Genomic DNA, 10,911 nt, shown 5'->3' with positions numbered 1-10,911 from the left:
ATCATATCAAAGAAGCTTCTAAAATCATATTCAGGTGCAAATCAAATGAAGGTCAGGCGTGCTTTTGTTAGTCGCAATGACTAGTGGTATACAACAGCAGTGCTTCTGTTAGTGTTCAAAACTACAACGCACAAACGCTGTAAAATATGTATATTCCCGGGAAAACATTATATCTTGAAAGAACCTTGTATACACACACCACACACAGAGATATATATAATATCTATATATATATATATAATATATATATATATATATTCTATCTCCCAGTTTGTACACAATGTTGGTTAAAGTTTTTAGGAAACCTGAAAGCAATGTACTTCAAGGCTTCCTTATAGATCTCTAAATTAAATAATTTCAAGTGACTGAAAATAATGAATTTAAAGTTTCTTCAATTCAAGCTACGATTCTGATATTCAATACCCACACAGAACACATAGAAGGGCTTATTTTAATGTTTAGAGGACGAAACACATTTTAATAAGTTTTTTCATTAACTTTGTGAGTCTAATAACTGTAACTGTACGGTGAAAACCTAATCAATTCATTTCCAATTCAGAGTATAAGGTTACAAAGATGTAGTAACAGGAGGAAAACGTCGCAGTTGCACTATGAAACAATTGTCAGAAGGGGGTGGAAAGAAAGAATATGAATGGAGGTACAGCAAAAGAAATGAAAGGGGTTCCAAGCTATAGTGGCCGAACGGACGCTGCACATAACCTTAAGTATATAATGCCTGCGTGAGGTGCTCTGGTTATACTAACTCCCTACGGAATTGAAACGCTTTACATTCTGGCAACGTAATGTACTCACATCAACTAGAAAAAAAAGGGTCATACTAGAATTGAACCAGTTGTTTTCAAATGAATGCAACATGGATTGATCAGTCAAAAGAGATTATTTGGATGATCAAAACTAAGCCGTCATCATCACCACCGAGAACACCGTGCAACGCAAAGAGCCTCTGTGAAATTCACGTCTTTTCTGGCCGTCGAGCATCTTAAAAAAAAAAAAAAAAAAAGTACCTATTTTGGTTGTTAGAATGAATATTCGTTCCCGAATTTTTTAAACAATGCAGGCGTGCTAAACCGAACTCTTAATATTCGTGTATCTCTTAATCTGATATAACGTCTTTTTCAATGTAAAAACAAATGATCAAAATTGTCCTACCTCCCACGGACTGCTGATTATAGGTTAAGAGATTGCCTTTGTCCAAGGGAAACACTAGTGCGCATGTGCACTGCCGAATCGGTACCACTCCAGACATTTACCAATTGTCTAGTGTGACTGTGTGAGCCAGAATTTTGTTATCATAACCTAATTGGCTAATAAGAGCTGACAATCTCTGCGATTCTTTCGACTGGTGCATAGATATCGAAACTGGGATGTGAAGTGAGTAGCTACACTGACAGTATTTACTCGATTTTTAAAAACGTTTTTAGCCTTACCTTAGCCTAAAACCAATCACAACCACTTGCAACGTGTGCCTAATATGTACTCATGTTAATTCATACCTGCGGGCAAAATATTTTTCCAAACAGATTCACTCTGTTGATTAGGAAATGGAAAAATGTATAACCTCAGTACTTACTTCAGTGTTGAACAGTCTAGGCCTAGGCTAATACAAAATGATGAGCAGCTAGGCAAAGTTTAACGTTGCAGTCTTGATTTCTGAAACATCACTGCATGTATCATGTTTACTTTTTCACAAAATGTTCACAGTGAAATATTCCAAAGCGTACATGCCAACAGAATTAAATTACCTTGTCCGAAAACCACCTAACCTAAACAGGTTTCACCGTAGCCCATTTTACTATAGTTGGTTCACTTTAGGTAGATGCTTGGATGAGCCCTATACTTACGAGACGTTTGCTTGGCGGCTGCTGATTGGCTGGTACCGGGAGGTAGGTAGCTCCCAACCAATCAGTGACCGCCAAACAAACGTCTAGCAGACGTAGAGCTCACCCAAGAATCTACCTTAAGTGAACCAGGTATAGCTAGTAGGCTGTCATCAGCACTTTTGAATTCTCTCCAGTAAGCCTAATATTAAATATTTCCTCTTAGAATGTGCCTCAATTATTGGCAAACAATAGTTACTTCAGTGGCACTACCATCATATTCGCATACTGGCACTCCCACTCCATTTGTAAATCATTTACACCATCCTTTTCACACTAACGACGCAATAGGCTAACGTGTGGCAATGAAATCAACAATATACTCTGTTTTTTTCCATCTGTCCATCCGCCTGTAGTGTTTTTGTATGGTAACACTGCGTCCCGGGCTTTTGATAGTTACATTCAGCTTACATTCAACGATTATAATAATATCCTATTTCGAATATTAACGTGTAATTCGCATACAGTAAATTATTGAAGCACTTTTCAGTTGCAAATGTACACCCAGATATCCTTTTATTTACCTAAAACTTACACATAGCGTAACAATCGAAAGCCCGGGACGCAGAGTTACCATACAAAAACACCTCAGGCGGATGGACAGATGAAAAAAAAAAAAAAAAAACAGAGTATAGGCAATTTCTGTGGATTATCCCGTAACAGCCATCCATACATGAAACATGGTTTCCGGTGAAATTACATACGTTTTCTGTTTAATCACCTGATTGTCAGTTACGCACTTATCTCTTCTGAAAGAAGTAATAACGCAATAAGGAAAAATTAAGACAACCATACAGGATGAGGACAGCCTTCAACTATTATTAGCATCTTGATGGTCAGTCAACAATGAGGGTAATCGTGGTACTTTTATTTTATCCTATGATTGCAAACGGAAATTCATGCAAGGGTTTCGTAATGTTTGCTGTTGCATTTGCTTGAAAAAGGTCGTTGATGTAATTTTGCCACGTGTGTTGTGTACGATGAAACTGATGCAGTTTTCTGCTGACGAATTTAGATAATGTTTTTGCTGTTGCATTTTTAAACATTTTGGTCGGTTGCATTTGATATGCTGTTGTATTTGGCATTGTCGTTTCGCTATTGTCATGAAATTTCATTACTATTTTATTCTTGGGTGTACAAGTTATAGTTGTTGCCCCGTTATATTTAAAGTTATTATAATTAGTTTTTGGTCATTTTTCCATAATGGAAAACATCCGTCTGCTGTCTGATCCTCGTCACTAGTCCCGTTTCATGTCTATTTTTACGGTTTTCTGAAAGGTATTTGCGTGGCGTATGTCGGCGGTTAAGTTGAAACAAAACGCACAGACAAGGATCGCAAAGTCGTCTTCCGAATTTGCCACATGTTTAGACAACTGAAAGTCGTTCATAGACCCATTCATTTTCGTTTTTATCGCGTCAGCGCATTAGCTATTTCGTCTTTTTTATGTGCGTTATTGCAGCTATTCCCTTTTACACAACTTTAAAAATTTAATTCAATATAGAAAAATATGACGTAATATAAATTTTTGTGTGAATTAGTCTATATCCTTGATAACCGTTTGCATATTAAAAAAGAATCCTTAAACTATTTTCTTTCAGACTTGCGTATGTGCAGGCTTCTGGCTTACACTTTCTAGTTGAGTAAACATTTCTTGATTTTCTAGACTTGTGCGAAAGGGCTTGAAGTATTTCTCCAGCATTGCGTTCGGTAATATGATTGTAATGAGATAATTGTGTGTATCAACCAACCTTTCATGTTCCTTAAACTTTTCTAGAAATGTAAGTTTTCACTCGCATTTTTTTTCTAATCAACGCTCTTACTCATTTACTATCACAACTTTTCTCCTGCCATTCTCAATCTTATCCATACCTCCTCTAGCTCTACATCTATCAGCTACCCCAGAGCTAATCATCCTTTGTCCTTTCTGTTCCTGAAGAGTGGACTTTCTAGTGCACCTCAAAACATCTTGCTTCCTGTCCTTAAACAATTCAGCCATCTTAACGAATTTTGTCTTTAGCACCACATACTTGTGCATCCAAAACCCCAAGATACAGTATGTTTTTATAATTCTCGTTGTTGCATATAAATATAGGATATGTGGATGCAAACCCCTTGGCCTGTCCATTTGTTGATTTTTGCAACAAGCAGGCAGTAAAAATGCCAATTTTCCTGTAACTGGCACTGGCCTTATGGGATCAGGCTCATCTGCCGTTTATTCAGGAAAGCGCCCACAACCCTTGGCCATGCCCTCCTCTCCCTGACATTTACTTAGGGATACAGTTCAAATTGCTAACCACGAAAGGAGGAGTAAGGTGACACAGCATAGAGGCTAATCTGATGTACGTGGTTGCTGTTGCCTTTAGATTACACACACACACACACCACACACACACACACACACACACACACACACACACACACACAGAGGTGACGTGTTGGTAACAAGCCAAAGTGGCACCTTCTCGAGTCACCTTCCCCTTAGGATAAAAAGTCATGTATAATGTGTTTGGGTGTTTGTATTTTCTCTATAGTAAGCTTGCTCTAAGACAAGACAAAGTATTAATAAAAACAGAGAAGGGATCACTGGTTACCAAACCGAATCCTGGTCATTTCTATTTTCACTGTTTAGCTGCAGCAATAGTATTTATAATAAATTTGTGTACAGTTAATTTTGGTTTGATCTGGGGATGTTGGCAGAATAATTACCGTAGGTTAAAAGTGGAAGGTTACTTTGTTTTCCTTTTCTAAATTTATAACATCTATTCGAGAGAGAGAGAGAGAGAGGCCATCAAGGCGTCTGTTCATTTACGCCAAGTTATTAGCACTATTTTGACTACGATTAGTCTGTTTCACCAATCCTTACATAACTCCCATATCACGAGAGGGGCTATTCTGCCTTCTTGCGCTGTCAGAATAGGGATATATATGTGTTTGACAATAGGAAATAATAGTCCAGCATCTCACAATAAGTATTACATTTGTTATTCACTTGGCAGAGGAATGAGCACGAAGTGACGTGTCTCCTGTTTTTACCTTCAACATCGAAATAACTTGTTTACTCGTTTTCTTTATAACATATATAAACTATATTCCCTTGGCTAGCTCAAGGTACGGGGTTTTGGTGTATGTACCACCTTCAAGTGTGTGTGTATGTGTTTTTTTTTTTTTTTTTTTTTTTTTTTAAGGAGTGTTTGCTCTGTATACTTTGAAGAATATGAAGAAACTCCTTATAAATAGAACAAGGGGAAACAGCCGAGATTTATATCCCGCGTATTCTCTCCCCACCTCTCATCAGGGGACTATATTTATGTTGGCCGGTAGCAAAGTCACAGAAATAGTGTCACAATTCTGGCTAGGAAAAAAAAGTCACCGAAAAAAAGCCACATAAATAAAAGTCACAACTGTGGCTAGGAAAAAAGTCACTGGAAAAAAGCCACAGAATTAAAGTCACTATTGTGGCTAGAAAAAGTCAGAAAAAAAAGTCGCAATTGTGGCTAGGAAAAAAAGTCGCCGGAAAAAAGCCACAGAAATAGTCACAATTGTGGCTAGGAAAAAAAAAAAGGTCACAATTTTGACTAAGCAAAAAAGCCACAGATATAAAGTCACAATTGTGGCTAGGAAAAAAAAGGTCACAATTGTGACTAAGAAAAAAAAGCCACAGAAATAAAGTCACAATTGTGACTAGAAAAAAAAAGTCGCCGAAAAAAAGCCACAGAAATAAAGTCACAATTGTGGCTAGGAAAAGAAAAAGTCACAATTGTGACTAAGAAAAAAACCCACTGAAATAAAGTCACAATTGTGGCTAGGAAAAAAAAAGTCAATTTAATATATGGTGGCAATTAAAGTCATAAAACAGAAAATATTTTGGATCTTAATTAGGTAGAGACCCCCAGCAAGATCGAAGTCGTTATCGAGGATTAATATTTTTTTGGGGTCAATATCTTTATAATACTTAGTCTTTTGTTTATGTTTTTACGGACATCCCCAGCGGCCTTGCTAGACACGCCACAAAGGTGGATACATACCAGGGTAAAGCCCTTGGGTCCCGTAGGGGGACAGTGCCGTCAGTGCACCTCTTTCGGTGCAATGTAGGCATTGCTTAAGGTTCTTTGCAGCGTCCCTTCGGCCCCTAGCTGCAACTACTTTCATTCCTTTTACTGTACCTCCGCTCATATTCTCTTTCTTCCATCTTACAGTCTACCCTCTCCTAACAATTGTTTCACGGTGCAACTGCGAGGTTTTCCTCAAGTAACACCTTTCCAACCTTTTAATGTCAGTTTCGGTTACAACGCTGAATGGCCTTAGTTGCCCCAGTGCTTTGCATAATGCCAAAAACCTACATAAATCAAATAAAAAACCTTGGGGGGCCAATATCTAGGAAAAATCCAAAGAAACTTTTTCGTTTTAAGAGAACAAAGTAAAACGGGCGGGATCTTATTACGAGTAGTCGTCCCCACCAGTCCTCTGGGGACTGTATATTTAGATCACCAGTTGCGTCCTGTAATAATACCGTACTGTAAATTCCTCGCAAATTTGTGTAGATTAAAGTATTAGTTTTCCACCACAAGACTCACGTGTCAAAGATGTTTTCCCAGTAACCTCATCTGGGTCTATATGGGTGACATACTTCGTAAGAAACCAAACAGTTACCACTGATCATAACTGATCGTTATGATGGCATAAATAACGGGCCGAATTTATGGTGGTGTGTAATGTACATAGGCGTTTTGAGGAGATTTCGAAATGGATCTCGGTGTGGGTCGTGGATTTTTTTTTATTAACGTGGGAAAAGATAAATTTCAGAAATTTAGCTAATTTTCCCAAAACGCTCGGATGGAAAAATTCAACTGTACGTGCGTTGCCAAGATCTCCGTGCCTTTAAAATATCATGCAGATCTTAACAACTTTAGCTTTGAAGTTTGAAGATTTTTTGGTGTTATGAAATCACAAGTACTGCATTCAAATCGCACTAAAGTTTCCTTAAAATTCTAATGACCAATTAAAATAATCCGTGTACTCTAAGAAGAAATAAGCAGAAAAATATTTCGTAGGGATGTTTACTGATCTTTTGGGAACATAGATTGATCGTCGCCGAGCGCCAGTGTCTCCAAAAATAACTTCAAAAAGAGTTAACAAAGCTCATTTTTAAATCTTGCGTTTCTCTTACATCACTGAGAAGAGTATACCGTTTCCCAGATACTATACATTCTTGCGAGAACACCATACATTTTCGTAGGTTTTATATGTCGTCCAAGATAAACATTCCACAGGTTTCATTTTGTCCACATAACGGCTCACTAATGACATGTTGGCTTCCCTTTGGGAAGGAGTGATTTACGAGGATCAACAAAAACAGAGTTAAAGGAAGCGAGGTTTAGAGAGAGAGAGAGAAAAAAAAACACAGAAAAAGGGAAGTCTTCTGAGAGAGAGAAAACTAAGTTTAAAAGAAAATTCTTAGTGCTAGATCCTCAGTATGTGATATTTTGATTAGTAGTTCGTATGGGGAGATAATTAATGATTTTTTAAAAGTATTTTACCCAACAGATGGGTAGGGGTTCTATGATTTTGACATATGTGACTTAACTGTCTTCTGTTGATGGAAATCAAGGTGGGATTCTGTCTGCTGAGTGGTTTTATTTCTTTAGCTATTTATGCACTGTTTGGTCCTCGATTTTAAAGCCTCTTTGCTCTGTGTTAGATGAATTTTTGTGTCGCCAACTTTGCTGTGGTTCTCCTGGAGTGGTGGGAGAGGCCATGGATGAGGTTAAATACTTTTGTTTGGAAAGTCATTGGAACAAGAGGGCGTGAGTGGCCAGTGGTGGTATCATGGAAGCTTGTTGACACCTATCAGCGCCTCAGTGGCGTGGTCGGTTTGGTCTTGGCCTGCCACCTCGGTGGCCGCGAGTTCGATTCTCAGAGATGTGTATTTCTGGTGAAAGAAGTTCACTCTCGACGTGGTTCGGAAATCACGTAAAGCCATTGGTCCCGTTGCTGAATAAACAGGTTCTATGCAACGTAAAAACACCATACAAACAAACAAACCTCCCTATACCTATGGTTGACACCATGTTTCTATGGTAGATTTGTGACGGGCGTGCAACTCAACTGTCAACGCATTCATCGTAATTAATTCGTCGTTGGACCCCCTGTTATTTCTATCCTGGATAGTCTGCCCGCTAATAGGTCTCTCTTACCTGGTATTTGACACTGTTGACGAATGGAACGTGCATCATTGATCTCGGCGAGGGTTTGTACGAGTGGTTGATGATCCATTAGGAGGTGTCTGGTGCTCAGGTGGACGGTGAGGCTTTCTGTCAAATGTACTGTATTTTCTTTCTGCTGGAGTTAGCTTTCTGCTGATGAAACCTGAAGGCTGAATTACACCGCTGATTGATTTTGTGAGTGGCTGCTGAACCTGGCGAGTAAACCTAGATTCAGTAACGAAGCTGGGAAGCTTAGAGCTCGATTAAACAATTCTGCAGGAAAATAGAAAGTGTCAGCTGTGTTGAAGGGCTTTAGTAGAAGGGAGTGAACATCAAAAATGTGAAAACAAGTCTGGAAAGCTACAGCTGAACAGAGACCCAATACAGTCAACCTCGGTGTCCGCGAGTTCGATTCTCGGGCATTCCACTGAGGGGTGTGAGAGGTGTATTTCTGGTGATAGATCACTCTCGGCGTGTTCGGAAGTCACGTAAAACCTTTGGTCCCGTTGCTGAATAACCACTGGTTCCATTCAACGTAAAAACACCATACAAACAAACAAGCAAACCATTATAGTCAAAGAATAGGGTAATTCTAATGCAAATATTAGGTATGTTAGTTCGCCTTGAAGGATGACTAAAAAGATTGAAAAGTGGAGCGTGTAAATGTCACACCTTTGAGAGGCTTTGTTAACATGACAGTAAGATGCGACTGAACCTTTAAATGGAGATAAAACGTCTACATCTTATAAGTCATCTAAGATCTTGAAAAGGAATTTCTTCTCAAGAGAGGAATGCTGCCTAAACAATAAATATAGAAGCGTAAATGAAAATGACCAAAGACGAAGAACAGGCTGAGAGATAACCGTGGATAAGTTTTCTACATATTTGTCGAGGATTTTACCGTGATAAATTTTCAGTGCACTTGCATAAAGAAAACGTGCCAGGCTCATTTAGAAAACGATACCTGTCTTGGGAAACTGATAACGTCTGTTTTATAGATATGCGGGGACCGTGGTTAAGACTATGTTACTGCTTAGAACACAAATCGCCATTTTCTGTAAAGGGAGAGCTACATCACAGAAAACTGATGTTGAATCTTAGACCATGACATTCTAATTGTATGACTTCACAAGTTCCAATTAGAGGAACAGCACGGTTGGGAAAGGAGATAGTAAATATTAGAGAACTAAATCCTTTGCAGTAAGCAATGAACATTCAAGGCCTTCCCCCTTCCCCAATATCTTTCTTAATTTTAAATCACATAACTACAAATAACCTTACGATTATCCTTATTAATTTTATAGTTTTAATAAACATGGGCACACGCATTTGAAACAAGCCACCAGTTTGCCGAGTAAACTAACAAAGAGAAAAGAATAAAAAGCATATAGTAAACATGATTTTATCGACGTCTCATCAAATCTTCAGAATCTATTTAAGGTTTTGATTTTTTTTTTTTTTTTTTTTTTTGTCATGCACAAAAAAACTCGCAGTTCAGTAACTTTCAATATTTGGAATCCTTCTCTTGTTCCGGCTGTTCCAGATATTCCTAACCTTCCATTCTTTAAGGTGAAGGTCTTTTATTTTAACTTATGCCGGCCTTATGCCGGCAAGGGTTCTTGCTCTCGGAGCTCTCTGTAAACAGGGCTCGTTCCGTTCTTGGCTAAGTGCGTCCCATATTCCTTTCATATTACTTTTATATTTATGTATGTATGTATATATGTATATTATATATGTGTGTGTGTGTGTGTCTATGCATGTATTTAGACTAGAAATATGTGAATAGGCGCCGCACCTGCATCGAGCCAAGACATCGTCACATCCAATTATCAGTCAGTTGCATTTGAACGACACTAAATCTTCCTTTGTGCGGCCCCACATGTCCCTTATACCCCGAACCAGCCTTGTTACAATTAAGCAAGATGGACGAGACGTGATTGCATGAAAGTCCTCTCTGGGTCAGAGAGTGAGACTCCCGCAACACCTGCCAGATATGTCAATCAGCTGCTGCAGGTCTGGGTCCTCGTTGTACTCAGGTGAGAGTTATTAAGGCCCTTCTCGTGGCTGTGGTTAAGGTCGCGTATTCTGCCAAGGCATTCGCGTCATGAAAAAACGAGGCTATATTTGCGTGCCACGTCGAACGTCGTCAGATGTACCTTATTACAGAGAGAGAGAGAGAGAGGCAGAGGGGAGGAGGTGAAGAGTATCGGGTGAATATTTTTACTCACTGTTAATGATTACTTTATCGAGGTCTTCCAATGCTATTTTCATGATAATGATAGCCTGTGTTATTTAAAAAAAAATATTTTATAGTGATATAAAACTATGAGACTAGATTGATATTTACTTTTTCGATGTCCTGCCATTTTGATTATATGGCGGTTTGGATATTGACGGAGCTTTGACAGTCCCGTGTCATTTTCCCTAGAGAGAGAGAGAGAGAGAGAGAGAGAGAGAGAGAGAATAGAGGACGAGAGGAGATGGAGAAGGAAGAGAGATGAGAGAGAGAGAGAGAGAGAGAGAGAGAGAGAGAGAGAGATTATATATGCTGAAATCCCACTCTGATGAGGCAAGAGTTGCCTCATTGTGGTAATTCCATTTTCATCGATTGTTGGCATATTTTAGTCTGTACTAATAAACCACGTCATTTTTTACTCATTGTGTGAGGATATGTAAACTATTAAAATAAGTATGTATATTCAAGCCAACTAAGTATACTCAAGCCTTGTCAGTTACGTCGTACCAAGTGCTATAGAGATGAGGCTTCTTCATTGAGAACACCACAGATTTGAAGGCATAATGACAGTTG

The 10,911-nt window shown here is 38.7% G+C and overlaps 1 protein-coding gene across 1 annotated transcript in view; it reads left to right on the top strand.

Moving 5' to 3' along the window:
* Positions 1–1,224: 1,224 nt before the first annotated feature.
* LOC135218132 (histone-lysine N-methyltransferase SMYD3-like) overlaps positions 1,225–10,911 on the top strand; it is a 47,714-nt gene continuing 38,027 nt past the window's right edge. The window contains exon 1 of the mRNA XM_064254288.1: positions 1,225–1,392. The gene's annotated coding sequence lies outside the window, so the exon portion shown is untranslated. The remainder of the gene's footprint in view (positions 1,393–10,911) is intronic.

This window comes from Macrobrachium nipponense, chromosome 19 (genome assembly GCF_015104395.2).
Source record: "Macrobrachium nipponense isolate FS-2020 chromosome 19, ASM1510439v2, whole genome shotgun sequence".
NCBI classification, from domain to species: domain Eukaryota; kingdom Metazoa; phylum Arthropoda; class Malacostraca; order Decapoda; family Palaemonidae; genus Macrobrachium; species Macrobrachium nipponense.
Note: the sequence above shows the minus strand (reverse complement) of the source record. Positions and strands in the feature narration are given on the sequence as shown.